This window comes from Urocampus carinirostris, chromosome 5, assembly GCF_059441175.1.
Source record: "Urocampus carinirostris isolate Australia breed hairy pipefish chromosome 5, RoL_Ucar_1.0, whole genome shotgun sequence".
Taxonomy (NCBI): domain Eukaryota; kingdom Metazoa; phylum Chordata; class Actinopteri; order Syngnathiformes; family Syngnathidae; genus Urocampus; species Urocampus carinirostris.
Genome location: NC_142353.1, coordinates 16,278,545 through 16,292,149, shown reverse-complemented (window position 1 = coordinate 16,292,149; position 13,605 = coordinate 16,278,545). Strand labels below are relative to the sequence as shown.

The following is a 13,605-nucleotide window of genomic DNA, read 5'->3' as shown; positions in this document are numbered from 1 at the left end:
TTTTTAAATTCTAAACCTTGTGTATTGTTTTGTATGAGTTTTTTTTACCTTGTTGTTTGATTATTGTGCCTTAACAATTTCATGTTTGCATGTAGGGAAGAGGAAGTAATTTTATATGTGCTGTATGTTTTGCGTGTAGTATATTGTATGATAAAGTTGAAAGTTGAAGTTGATAACACGAGGCTTACCTAGAGGGAACTGGCATGTTTGTCCACCATCTTGCTTTTAAGCCTTTTTTTCCTTATAATCCCCATTTTCTCTTTTATTATGTTTCGCTCTGTTTGTCTTTTTTCCTGTTTTTCCTTCTTTTTTTCTTGCTTGTCTTATTGTGTTTGTGTTTTTTTTCTTCCTTTTTTCTGTCTTTGTTCCTTATTTTCTTTGACTTCTTTTTCTCTTCCCATTGTCCGATATTCCCCTTTTACTTCTTTTTTTTTCTTCTCATTTCTTTTTTTCTGTCTCTACAAACGGCAAGGCAGAAAAATGAGGAGAAAAATGGTGCAGTTTGGTGACTTTGATTCTCTGTAATTTTTATTGTTCCGTGTGCTCTGTAGAACTTGTTTTAGTTGCACTGCACGATATGGTGACATCTAAAGGTACACACTGTCCCTTTAACTTTTTGTGTCTGCCCAAAGGGCGGCAGGTCAAAGAGGTGGTGGGGTGGCCAGGGATAGAGAGGTCCTTTATAATGTTGTCGGCTCTGCTGCGGTAGTGTTAGAGCAACTGATGATTTTCTGGGCTTGGTAAGGTTGGCTCTGTAGAAGGAAACCAGCAGTTAGTCTTCCAGGTTGCTTTTCTTGAGCACTGAGTTACGATGAAAAATAAATCGGTTGCATAAACACTGTTCGTACCGGTGCTTGAAATCCTTGAAAATGTTTGAACTTTAAAATTGTGTTTTCAAGGATTGAAAAGCACTTGAATTTGGATGAAGTGCTAGTAAATGCTTAAAATTGTTGCCATATTTCTCAATAAGTCTGCTCAAAAACCGTCACCGACACTGAATAACGTCAGCTGGCATTAGGTTTTACGGTATTGTGGTTCATGCCCAAGAAGGTAGGTGCATGCCACACCAAAACAGGACACAATGAAAAGTGTATTAGTGCAAGGATTATGTATCAATTATGGAAATATATCATGTCTCATGAAAGAATTATGGTGTTATGAGTGCACCGCGGGAAAGAGGTCTAAATCTAGAGGAAGCTCGAGCTTTTGTTGGTGATAGGAATGAGTGGAGAGGTGTTGTAAAAGGATAGTGGGATTTTTAGACATGTTCTAAGGAATGGGCAGGGCACCTGTATGATGCGCCAGGGGTAAACCTGTGAAAGCTGTCGGGCCCCGCTGTTGAACGAAAGAGTGTGTTGTGTCACCCTGACCCGAGTGACATGGCCGCTTTCTTGTGTCCCATTTCATCTGGGGGGACGAAAGCTTGACCAACTTAGGTGCCGAGGTGCCTAACTTGTTTGGGTGTTTGAGCATTTGGGTTGGCCATGGTCTGAACATGTGTGAGTTTTTGCAATTTTTTCCCCCTTTTTTATTTTCTTTGGTATTGTACGTGTTTGTCTTGCTGTCGGTCACCCCTCTATAGGGATATGACCAAGGTAGATAGATAGATAGATAGATAGATAGATAGATAGATAGATAGATAGATAGAGAGATAGAGAGATAGATGAAAGAATTAAGGTAGTGTTTCCCAGTGGTGTATTGTAATGGGAAGTGCTTCCTGCAACGTTTACCCAACACCAATGTTCCTTCTAAGCTGCGCGCGCAATCGCGCACTGCCCGCACATTCTCAGCGCACAAGAAAATCTAGCCAGCTCACAAAAATCAGGGCTCGAAATTGCTAATTAAGAAGCGAATTAAGTCAAAGTTACAGTGCATGAAGGTAAAAATACACGAGTTGCCCCGACACTGTGTTCTAAATGCGGTATTTTGAAGTCAATGTCGAAGTAGAACGAAGTTGAGTAAAGTCAGTAGAGTTTTTCGAGAACCAGCTTCTTCGGCTCACTAAAAGGAACCGGCTCTTTCGGGTCCTAAACAGCTCTTCAGGTTGTTTTTGCTTCTTTATTCCTATATGACCAAATATTATGTAAAATTATCCACAAAATGACTTAAAGGAAGGGGGAATAAAACAAAAACAACAAAAAATACCAAAATGAAAAAGTAGTGAAAAGCTGAGAAAAAAGAAACAAAATGAAGAGAAAAAAGAAGGAAAAATTCAGCAAAAAAGCCAGACAAAAAGAAAATAAAAAGAAACAAAGAAAAAAAGGTAAATAGAGAACAAAAAGAAAAAAGTAACAGCTAGGAAAAAATGAACAAAATGAGATTTTTTTTAAATGAATTTAAAAAAAAATTAAAAAAACAGGGAAAAAGAAGAAAAAGTTTGTGTTGCATTCAAATAATTTCCAATTATACCAAGTCAATCTTGTTGCCAACATTGTACTTCCACTAAAAAATGTGATTAAATACAGTTGTGGATCGTGCAACCGACTAAATAAGCCCCCCAAAATGTTAAAATTATGCGACAAAAGATACCAGGAAAAAAAGAAATGGAAATCTTGTAAAAGAATTGTTGTAAAAACAAACGACGTTTGTAGGCCGTACAACCTTTGCAATAATACATTAGTCAATTCATTCAAAAATGAAAACAAAATTTGCATTGCCGGAAACTTAGCAAAATGTAACGTGATGTCAAGTTTTGGACATGTTTGATAATGAGTTAGTTGCCACACTTGGGGTTGCTGTTGCTCACTGTTGTTTCAAGCGTTGCTCACCGACTTTGTGTGAACGCTCGGACCCGTGGGAAATTACAGGGAACATTGCCCAACACCCAGATTTGTCTCAAAAACAAATATATTTGCGATTTAGCCGAGATTGAAAAATCAAATGTCTCGATAAAGACATGTCTGCAAAAACAAGACAAAAAAAATGTATATGTAAGTCACAGATATATTTGTGGCTCTACAGAATACAGAATTCAAAACCGATTTTTTTCGTTTGATGGTGCTAGACAAATTGGAAATATGGCTTTGAAAGTGCTTAAAATGTGCTTGATTTTGCTCACGTGCGAACTTTAAACTTCTCTTCTGATTGTGTCATTTACTTGCACCATATTCACTAACTCAGCAGATTATTAAAAGTGGAAACTAAATGATCTGATAATTCATTTGAAGGTTAATCATTAACGACATCATAAAACAGTGCGCGGCAACATAATTGTTTGCCTCAAACTACCTTTGAAGCTTAATTAACTTTGCCTCCTTTCATAAATTTATATGATCCACCCAGTAATTAGACTGAACGTTTCTGCAAATGATATAAACAACCCGAGCCAAACTTGTAAAAAAAAAAAAAGAGCTGGTGTTAAGGAGTAATAAATTGAAAAAATAAATAATTGAAATTTGCTCCAGTGTGTCATGTTCTCAAAATAAGAAAAGAGCGGCAAAGTGGTCACTTAACAACATAAGACCACAGAATGATCCTGAGAATATGGTAATGTTTGCCATTCGATTTGATTTTAACACCACTGTAGAAAATATGGGTGGTAAATAAATTATTCTTTAATGACCAATTAAATTAAAGAGCCGAGTTTATTCTTTTTAAAAGTCGTTTCGCCTTTTTGGAGCACCACGAACGTTTTTAGATGGTCATTTTAGGGGAAACGGATGAAAAACCTTGTTTAGTTATTCTGAAGGGTGGCTACACACACTTTAGGTGAATTGTTTTTACTGTTTTGAGTTCATATACTTTGGATTGTTTGAGTACTGTAACTCAAGGCTAGATCTATCCCACCCTGGTCATCCTGGAAGGGGGATTACCACTTGTGAGACCCTTTCTCAAGGTTTCTTTTTTCCTCACGCTGAGGTTTTGGGTTTTTCCTTGCCCGCATGTTGGTTTAAGATCAGGCCATGGTGTAATCCTGTGCAGTCTTTTAAGACATTTTTGTGATTAAGGGCTATACAAATAAATGTGACTTGACTTGACTTGGATTTATGGACTTTTCTTCGACTAATCATCCACTGAAGAAGCTTGGATAGAACACAAAACAACAAAAATAGAATTAAATAAATACAAACTAGAAGTTGAGAACTTAAACTAGCACAATTTGGACGGACAACAACATTGGCGTGTATTTTGATAGAGTTCCCCCTTTAACGTCACACCAATACCTAGAAACAACGAAACTTTCTGCGAAGTTCTGCGTCAATGAAGATAAGGGCCCTGTCTGTTTGTCCTTGGCTATAGATCAGGGGTCGGCCCAAGGACACTTCGACATGTAACACGGAGGAGGCGGGATTCGAACTGCGATCCCTTGATGCCAAGACGAGCGCTCTACCTCCTGAGCTACTGCCCGATCATAATGTCATCACAACATTATAATTGTTGTCACATCTATGAGCAACATTTAATACTTCCGTGTACTTTAATATGTTAACGAAAGTAAAAGCTTTCAAAAAAGAGAATAATTGGCGATAGAGAAGAACGCTTCGCTATGCTTGGCGGATTTTTTTAATGCCAGAGCGATGCCAGTAAACAGCAGGATTACGTGACTTTGAGACTGGAATGCGGCCGCGGTACATTGACCCCATTGGCCGAAAAATTGAAAGTGGATAAGGTGGATAAGATTGGAAAAGTATACCAATAATGATTGCATAATTGATAATTATCACTGGCCCTAATGGCAATATATTGTGTGCAACGGGATTCAAACTCGAGTCGTGGTAATGAGGGCACCATCTACAGTGGAACCTCGGTTTTCGAACGCCTGTGAGGTTCGGACAAATCGGTGTTCGACCAAAAATTTTGAGAAATTCTTGCTTCGCTGTTCTGTCAAAAAATCGGAGTTCGAACGCCGGTACGCTAGGGTGCGATGCTTAGCGGCGTACGGGTGTTTTAGCCCCTAATTATGCCTCCGAAGAAGGTCGGTGCACGCAGGACAGGTGAAAAAAAAAACAAGTTGTTCGTCCAACTATTGCCTTTAAGAAAGACATAATAGCTAAATATGAAAGAGGTGTACGAATTTCCGATCTTGCTAGTGAATACAGCGTGGCTAAATCTACTATCAGTACGATAGTAAAGAATAAGGAGGCTGTGAAATCGAGTGATGCGGCTAAGGAAGTTAGCGCTGTAAGCAAGCAACTGCCGCAAGTTTTGGAAGAGGTTGAAAAACGTTTGATGATTTTTCTCTCCCCACCGTCCACCACAAAGGTAAGAAATCCTATTCATAATACTTTTGCTTTATTTTACACGTTCATGTTAGCGTAATCTTTCATACGGAAGATTACGCTAACGCGAACGTACGATTAGCCTGGGTTAGCTTCATGTTTACGTTCTTGCTAAATATTCAGGGTGTTGGAACGGATTAAAATGATTTTACATTACTTTCAATGGTAAAAACGATTTTCCGTGATCGACCAAATCGGTTTTCGAACAGGGTTCTGGAACGGATTATGGTCGAGAACCGAGGTTCCACTGTACTTTCCACAAGACCAGGGGTCTCTAACCATTTTCAAGCTTACAGCTCCTTTTTGTTACTAATAAGTGCAAAAGGGCACTCAGTTTGATATGCATTTCTAAAAGAATAACTTATCATGTTACTATTATGATGTTACTATGTTATCACTGGGTTCATTATTGGAAGTCGAGTTAGCTAAACGAAATTCAAAAATCACAATACTCCAGCGAGGTGATCTATTTTCAGAACAGGTACCCAGGCCCCTAAGGTGTCCTTAGGAGAGCACCCTGGTTCCTGCCGAGATCAGATGCACTAGACCAGGGATGCCAAATAGGCAGCCCGCGGGCCGGATCAGGCCCGCTAGGGGATTGAATCCGGCCCGCGAAATATTGCTGAGGGAAGCGCAAGAGAAAAACGAGCTGCAGGTTGAAATATGTCCATTTGATGTTGCCAAAGCCAAGTGCCTCTCATAAAGACGCTGTACCCCCCCTCTCTCTCTCTCTCCCTCCCTTTTTTTTAGCTCTCTATCTCTTTCTCTTTCACTCTCTCTGTCTCTCTTTTTGTCTTTCTTCGTTCCTCTTTGTATTTTTCTCTTTGTGTCTTTTTACCTTCGTTTGCTCTCTTCGAACAGACTCAGAGACAGTTTCTTCCCCACAGCCATTACCACCCTAAACAGACACCGCACAAAAAACTGAAAACTGTTGCAAAAAAACTACCTCACACGTATGTAAAATGGTACTCACGTACATGCTGTCTGCACTATGTTTGTTCACTGCTCAAACAGACACCGCACAAAAAAACTGAAAACTCGTGCCAACACTACCTCATACGAATATAATGTTAGGGGCCGGTCACACAGACATTTGCGGCTGAATCACGGCTAAAATTTTGCTTTTTTTTTTTGCCCGTGGTTGCCCGGGATGGAAAATGCGCAAATTTGGCCAACCCGCCGTTCATCTGTGGTATGGCCGGAAAAAAGACGCCGGCGACTGTTCCGCTTCCTCATCGCGTCATTTCTGCGTCATTCTCTCGTGTGGACCACGGGTATAAAAGCTCCCGAGCCGGTGTTGTGCCCAAATCCGACTCCTACGCAACACATCCACCCCCTCGCGTGAACGCGCATTCTGCTGCGATCGCTTCTGTTGGAAGCGTGCATTGACGTTGGTGACTTTTTCATCCGCGTTGACAAACAAAGTGTTGTTGGTCTATCTTCTTTAATCACTATATATTATCGATCATTTCATAAGACGCTACAAAGCTTAGGAGCCGGGATTCTTACTCTCGGCCAAAAGGGTTTTTTTAAGGGTTATTGATCTATCTTCGTTATTCATTATCCATTATCCGTTATCGGTCAGTTCAAAATACGCTACAAAGCCTAGGAGCCGGGACACTTACTCTCAGCCAAAAGGCCAAGCTAAGGTCCTAGCCCTAAAGCCTTGCTGCGATCATTGCGAATGCACCGTTCCCGGAGGTACTGCAATACCGGGCCGATGCGTGGAGTGGACAGAGCAAGCTCATATTCCATCTCCGAAATGTAAAAATCAAAGATAGTGACTTCATAGAAAGTACAAAAAAGGCCAAGCTAAGGACTTAGCATCAAGGCCAAAGGCCAAGCTAAGGACCTAGCATCAAGGCCGAGCTAAGGCCAAGCTAAGGACCCAGCATCAAATTTAGTACACAATTCTATAACCACAGTTGGCCAAAAGGGGTTTTGGGGTTTTTAAGGGTTATTGATCTATCTTCGTTATTCATTATCCATTATCCGTTATCGGTCAGTTCATAATACGCTACAAAGCCTAGGCGCCGGGACACTTACTCTCAGCCAAAAGGCCAAGCTAAGGTCCTAGCCCTAAAGCCTTGCTGCGATCATTGCGAATGCACCGTTCCCGGAGGTACTGCAATACCGGGCCGATGCGTGGAGTGGACAGAGTAAGCTCATATTTCATCTCCGAAATGCAAAAATCAAAGATTGTGACTTCAAAGGGCAAGCTAAGAACCTAGTATCAAAGCCTTGCTACAGGCCAAGCTAAGGACCTAGCATCAAAGCTTTGCTACAAGGCCAAGCTAAGTACTTAGCTTCTATGCCTTGCTGCGGTTGAAGTGTAGAATCCTAATCACTAAAAGGGGTTTTTAAGGGTTATTTATCTATCTTCGTTATTCATTATTCATTATCCGTTATCGGTCAGTTCATAATACGCTACAAAGCCTAGGAGCCGGGACACTTACTCTCAGCCAAAAGGCCAAGCTAAGGTCCTAGCCCTAAAGCCTTGTTGCGATCATTGCGAATGCACCGTTCCCGGAGGTACTGCAATACCGGGCCGATGCGTGGATTGGATAGAGCAAGCTCTTATTCCATCTCCGGAATGCAAAAATCAAAGCTACAGAGCAGTATAAAGGCCAAGCTAAGGACCTAGCATCAAAGCCTTGCTAAAAGGCCAAAAGGCCAAGCTAAGGACCTAGCATCAAAGGCCAAGCTAAGGACCTAGCATCAAAGCAGCTTTTATGGCCAAGCTAAGGACCTAGCAATTGTAACTGAATATGATGTACACAGTCCAAAAACAAGGCCAAGTTAAGGTCCTGGCCTTAAAGCCTTGTTGCGACCATTGCGAATGCACCGAAAGATTTATTCGAAATGAAGAGAAACTACGCTGACGGGGATCCATGTTCACCCCCTTGACGTCACGAGCACAACTGATGCTCGGCATTCGCGCTGTTTATACGCGGAGAAAGGCGTTTGACTGTCACACGCGTAACACGCTAATTTCACGTAATAACACCGCGATACAGGCGCAAAACATGCTATTACCATGCTCCACCCACGATTACCCGCTGAAATTTCCCGTCCTACCCATGTGTAAGCACGCCCTGGCCGCGGCCAGAGCACGTCGTTTGCGCGCCATTTCCGCGTCATTTCCTCGTGTTGACCGCGTGTGCGGCACGCGGTTTAACACGTGCTCAAACTTTTGAGCAGCTCAAAAGTTTTGAACGCGGCCAACCACGTTAAAATTTCCGACCGCGAGTAAAGCACTGCTCTATCTCGTCTATATGGCGGTCTCTAAACGTCCAACAGCGCTCAACAGCATCTGCTTCACGGCCAGAAAATTCTGGCCGTGGTTCAGCCTTAGTACTCTCGTGAAAGGCTGTGTGCTGTGATTTTTGAATTTCGTTTAGCTAACTCGACTTCCAATAATGAACCCAGTGTCTTATAACATTATCTTCTCTGTTCCTTAATCTTCTTGCTCATACCTCACTATGAATGTGTAAAACTGGAGTGTCATGCCCAATTTCGTTGTCACAATATGTTAGCCCATTTGTAACAATGACAATGAAGGTATATTCTATTCTATTCTATTCTATTCTATTTTTTCCTTTTCTCTCTCTCTGTCTTGCTTTCCCCATCTTTATTTCTAACCTTCTCTCTTTCGCTCCTCTTTCATCTCCTCTCTTTTTCTCTTTGGATTTTTTTCTCTCTTTCTACCCCCCTCTTTTACTATTTCTCTTTTGTTTCTCTCTCTCTTTCTCCATTTCTCCCTTTTCTTGTCCCACACTCTCTCTTTTCTCTCCCTATCTTTTTCTTATGTCTTTCTCAGTTTTTTATTTCTCCTCAATCTACTAGTCCGGCCCCCGAAAGAATGTTTGTTCTATCGTGTGGCCCCCAGGTTAAAATTAGTTTGACACCCTTGCACTAGAGCATCAGTGGTGCAGATAACATGTGAAAAAGCATTTGAGCTGATTTTATCATCACACCTTTGTAAAGTGCATTCCGATAGGTTGCCGACCCCTGGTCTAGGCTATGACACGGTCAGGTGTTAACCAGTGGCATGCGAGCGAACGGCAAAGTAATAGTGATTTTTTTTTACATGCGCATTTTTACCTGAAATTTTGACATTTTCATTGCGCGCAATGTTGTTTAGCGGCTTTACAGTGAGCGTGTGTCTGCGCGGTGCCTCGCAGAGGAGAGATCTGTGTTTTAACCCACCCACAGAAACACCGGCGCGCGATTAATGAACGAATCTCGTTCTTTTTAGCCAGCATGGACAGATGACCGTGCTGTTTGTGCATTATGCCTCGGGAGCGTTGTACCTCGCACGTCAAGTGTTAAACGTCATTACGAGACGAAACATGAACATGAATTCAACGGAGGAGCCTGAAAAGGCGGACACATTAAAACGCGCTGTGTCCAACCCTCCCCCGCAAAATCCTTCCCCCCCTCGCGTGAACGCGCATTCTGCTGCGCTTCCGACAAAAGCGATCGTATTCAATATAATAAGTTTATTAAAAGAATAAGGCGAGCTAATTAAAACAATTAAGCGGTCATAGTCTATATAATGCGTTTATTAAAACAGTAAAGCGCGATCGTATTCTACAAAATGCGTTTGTTAACGCGGATGCAAAAGTCACCAACGTCAATGTACGCTATGATATCCACGATCACAACTAATTGTACACAAATGCCCAATTTCGTTGTCACAATATGTTAACCCATTTTGTAACAATGACAATAAAGGTATATTCTATTCTATTCTATTCTATTCTATTCTACTATGATAGCCATATGTAATGTATTTTTATTGTGAATGAAACCCTGGTTGCATTGAATCCCGCGGCGTAAACAAATCGGGTTTTTTTTCATTTAACATCGGACTTCCTTGCCCAAACTGTTTGCAAAGTAAGACACACTTTAAACTTAACATGTTTTTTTGGCTTTGGGATCCAACTACAAAGGAATGTCTCCACTTTGTGATGTGTTACTGAATAGGTGTCCGACAAAGCTAGATTGTTTTTATTATTATCATTATTACTAATTATAGTAATATTATGAGAAACGTCTGAAACCCTTCAAAATCACTGTGCTGACATATTTATGTCACAAAGGGTTACCCTAGAAGTCACAAGTATATACCTCAAACAGGGTCCATATTAGCAGGGGAGTCAGATTTTGGCAGGTAAAATAACTGCCAAAATCCCCCAGCCAGTGCAAGCACGTGCTTAGGGAATAAGACAATTATGTCACATGATCTAGTAAGTCTTCTGTTTTGTTTGCTACCAAATCTTTCAACTGAGCTGCTGCCGGCAACAATAATGCGATGGAAAGTAACGTACAAAAAGGGTTCTATTTCAAACCTACCAACTGCTAAAGGCGGTGTTACAAGTACGGAATTTCAGTTTGCAGTTTGAGAATTGCATACTAAAATGAGTTACTCCATCACACCCGTCTAATTAGGAATGTCTATAATTTCCCGTCTTATTACAGTTGAGTCACCTTTTTTTTTCTCGAGAGGCAGGTGCATACCGCTTTCCTTAGCTTGAAGGGATTGGCGTTATTGCCATTCCTACTGTTATTAGCCTTGAGACGGTTTTTGTCGGAGCTGTTTGATTATTCTCCGTCCTCGAAAGCTGCCCAGGGTTTGTTTACATGCCGCAGTTGCAACTTGGTGTCTGGCTCGCCTTTAGCCCGATGTAAATTCCCAGCTAGCATCGGGGCTAAAGGGTCTGATTTCAGTGTTTCCACGTGGTTGCTACGGCCGATGCTGACGCCGCTTCTGATTATTCCCTGGTTTGCCTGCTAGCATGTAAATGTTTTTTATTCAGCTAGTTGATCGCTAGCTTCGGGATTACCGCGTCCAGTCCTGGCTGTTTACATTTATTCCCCGGTTCCTGCTTGCAGGCTGCGTTTTTTTTTGCTCAGCTAACTTCTGGTTAGCATCGAGGCTGCTGCATCCGATCCTAGCCTGCCCTGCATTGTCACTGGGTGCTATGCTGTCCCCGTTTTCAATCATTCCCCGATTTTCCTGCTTGCAGGCTGTGTGTCTTTTGTTCGGCTAGTTTCTGGTTAGCATCGAGGCTGCTGCATCTAAACCCCTACCCTGCCCTGCATTGTCACTGGGTCCTATGCCTGCGCTGTTTTTAGTTATTTGCCAGTTTTCCTGCTAACAGGCTGTGTGTTTTTTGTTTGGCCAGCTCCCTCTTAGCATCGATGCTGCCGCGTCTAATCCCAGCCAGCCCTGTGTTGTCACTGGGACCAATGCTGGAGCTGTTTTCAATTATTCCCCCGTTTGCCTGCTTGCTGGCTGTATTTTAATTTTTTTTGTTCGGCCAGCTTCCTGTTAGCTTCAGGGCTACCGCTTCCAAACCCGGCCAGACCCGCGTTACCACTGCGGCCGATGCCGACGCTGGTTAGATTATTTCCTGGTTTGACTACTTGCGAGCCGAGTGTTTTTTTTTGTCATGACTGCCTCCCCAATGTCTTCCGGCTGCCATGTCCCTGTTTGATTCTACGTTGTTGCTGTGGGTGTTTTCTCACCGCCGGGTAGGGCACCCACGCCAACTGTGTCACCCCAGCCGAGTGGGTCTTGGGTTGTGCTGCCAAGGAGGTGTGCGGTCCGCCTTGCTATTGCTGTGGTCTCAGCTTCTCCTCTGGTGGGCTGTCTGCACCTGGCCGTATGAAGTGAGTCTGGTCCGTCAGCGCTTTGGCGTGGCTGGCGCTGGCCTTTTTTGTCTTCGGGGCAAAGTCCCACGTTGCTCAGTGGTCATTCGTTCGTGGTGATGGATGATACTTTGAGCCTGGTTGCGCTGGTTGTTGCCTCTAGAACCGCTTTCTTCCATCTCCGTAACATTGGTAAAATTCGTCCTATACTTTCTCAGTCAGATGTGGAAATCATAATTCACGCGTTTGTTACCTCCCGTCTCGATTACTGTAATGCACTACTTTCCGGTCTTCCGATGACCAGACTCAAGAGTCTTCAGCTGGTACAAAATGCTGCAGCGAGGCTTTTAACAAGGACAAGAAAGTACGATCACATCACCCCAATTTTGGCTAACCTGCATTGGCTCCCTGTTAGCCTAAGATGCGATTTTAAGGTTCTCCTACTACTATACAAAATCATACATGGACTTTCCCCCTCGTATCTTTCAGATCTGATCTCCCCCTATGTCCCGGCCCGAAGCCTTCGTTCCGAGAGCGCCGGTCTCCTGGTGATCCCAAGAGCCAAGAAGTGTTCCGCTGGTTCGAGAGCGTTCTCCATCCGGGCACCGGTGTTGTGGAATGCTCTTCCCCCTGAGATCCGATCTGCTACCTCGGTGGAAATGTTTAAATCTAGGCTTAAAACTCACTTCTACTCTACAGCATACGAAAAACCTAAACGTCTTTTATGTAATAAATTGTGAAGCCCTTAGAGACTAATTGTGATTAAGGGCTATACAAATAAAAATGACTTGACTTCTTTAGTCGGTGCCCAGGGGGAGCATTGTAGGTTGGGTTACACACTGTATGTGGTTGTCACTTCTTTGACAGCTGTGCTTAGGTGTTCCATGGCCTGTTGCCAACTGTAGGGCTATAATACCCTGACCAGGAGGCAGGTTTGGCGTCCCACCTGCTTGTGTGTTGGGTCTCCAAGGTGCCTGGTTAGGTGCTAGGTGGTTGTGCCGACCAGCTCGACACGCTATTCTTGGCGCCAAAGTGCTGTCTGCTCGGTCGGCGCACACAACGGCTTCGTCCTTGTGCTACTCCTTGTGTCCCATATTAGGGTCACTGGCTAGTGCCGAATGGCCTGTTGGCTTACCTTTGTGGTGCTTGCTGAAGCTGGGCTGTAGTGAGTTTCCTGTAGGGCTGAGCTTCTGCTTGCTCGGTGGTAATGTTGCCGGTCTTTACACCATATCCCCTGGCCCAGTCTGCCTGCAATGGCGCTCGGATGGTGCTGCGGTCTTGCCGTGGCCGAATGCCGAAATCGTCCCAAAACGCCTTCTGGCCCACGTTTATGTTTAATGGGCTGCTGTGCGTCCCCTGGGTGGGGAGGGTCTGGGTGGGGCACTTGTCCCCAGTGAGTGCACTGCTACAAAACCATGACTGTGAGTTTTGCTCGTCTTTTGTTCATTGTGGCGGCTTGTCTGGAGTTTGGTCTGAGTGGCGCTACTCCCGCTGAACTGTTGCATTTATTAAGTCTCCTGGGGACGCCCGCCACCTTCAGGGTTGCGTTGCCCATCTACCAGGGCCGTTGCCACTTCCTGAGCCGTCCTGAAGGTGGTATCCTCCCATCTGTGCTGCTGCCTCGAGCGTTGCCTAGCACTCTCGCTAGGTTCTGGAGCATTGATGTAGGCTCCCTCACACCGCTCGACGTGGTCTTTGGTCGAACTGAGGCTCTTCTCAGTGAGTTTTG

At 43.4% G+C, this 13,605-nt stretch overlaps 3 pseudogenes; all 3 read right to left on the bottom strand.

Annotated features, from left to right (window-relative positions):
• Nucleotides 1–6,898: 6,898 nt before the first annotated feature.
• LOC148365593 (U2 spliceosomal RNA) lies at nucleotides 6,899–7,067 on the bottom strand (annotated as a pseudogene).
• Nucleotides 7,068–7,319: 252 nt separating this feature from the next.
• On the bottom strand, nucleotides 7,320–7,521 carry LOC148365592 (U2 spliceosomal RNA; annotated as a pseudogene).
• Nucleotides 7,522–7,729: 208 nt separating this feature from the next.
• Nucleotides 7,730–7,901, bottom strand: LOC148365591 (U2 spliceosomal RNA; annotated as a pseudogene).
• Nucleotides 7,902–13,605: the final 5,704 nt, after the last annotated feature.